Raw genomic sequence first — 1,119 nt, 5'->3', positions numbered from 1 at the left:
CCAGTTAAGGAAAGTTGCATTGGAGTTGCCAGGGTCAGGGACTATAAATCGCTACGTAGCCTTTCATCAGAGCATCAGCCTCTGAGTCCCCCTTCTGGGTCACGCTTTGAGGCATGAAGGTTGACCATCAGATATTGTGCAAAGGTGTCAAGAAAAGTCAAGCTGCTGAGAGCCTGCTGGATCTGCCACAGACTGAGCATGCTCTGTTCTTTAAGTACAAGGCGATAGAGCTTCTCGTGCCATGTGGCACACAGTGGGGTTTGCCACTTTTGTTCTGAGTGATGAGGATAGATCAAATATTAATATAAGCCTCATAAAACCCTCTTGGACCGGGGCGCCTTGGTGGCTCAGTGGGTTATGCATCTGCCTTCAGTTTGGGTCATGATCTCAGGGTCCTGGGAATGAGCCCCCACATCAGACTTTCTGCTCAGCAGGGAGTCTGCTACTCCCTCTCCCTCTGCCCCTCCCCCTGCTCATGCTCTCTCTCCCTCATAAATAAGTAAATCTTTAAAAAATCTTTAAAAACTAAATAAATCTTAGGAAAAAAAACCCTCTTAGAGCAACGGACAAGTACAAATTTAGACCGATTGCATAATTGGGAACAGGCAGAGGAAGCCAGATTAAGAGGTGTTTAGAAAATCAATGGACAAGTCTTGGTAACCAGATATGGGTCATATACCATCAGGAGGAATCAAAGATGACTCAGATCTCTGGCTTCAGGTACTAATGGATATTAGTGTTATTAATTAAGCTATGGAATAACAAAGGGGAATATGTTATAGGGAGAATATAGCAAGTCCAGTTTTTAGGTGCATATGATACATTGAGGAAATGAGAGTGTGGACAAAGCTTGGAACTCCCAAGGCACTCAGTACAGATTTGTTGAATGAAACAGTTCAGGCGAGAAGCTTGAGCTGAGCTAACCTTCGGGAGTCAACAGCAGAGAGATGGGAATTGAAAGAGTTGAAGTGGGTGAGCTCCTTCAGGGCAAGCAGGGGAGAAGACAACCTTAGAGGATCCTTGCAGTACCCATCGTTCAGGTGGGTGGCAAAGGAAGGCAGGCCAGGACAACGGATGGAGGCTTTGTCTGAGAGAGAAAAGGAATTCTGGAAAATACTG

This window comes from Ailuropoda melanoleuca, chromosome 5, assembly GCF_002007445.2.
Source record: "Ailuropoda melanoleuca isolate Jingjing chromosome 5, ASM200744v2, whole genome shotgun sequence".
Lineage (NCBI taxonomy): Eukaryota > Metazoa > Chordata > Mammalia > Carnivora > Ursidae > Ailuropoda > Ailuropoda melanoleuca.
Note: the sequence above shows the minus strand (reverse complement) of the source record.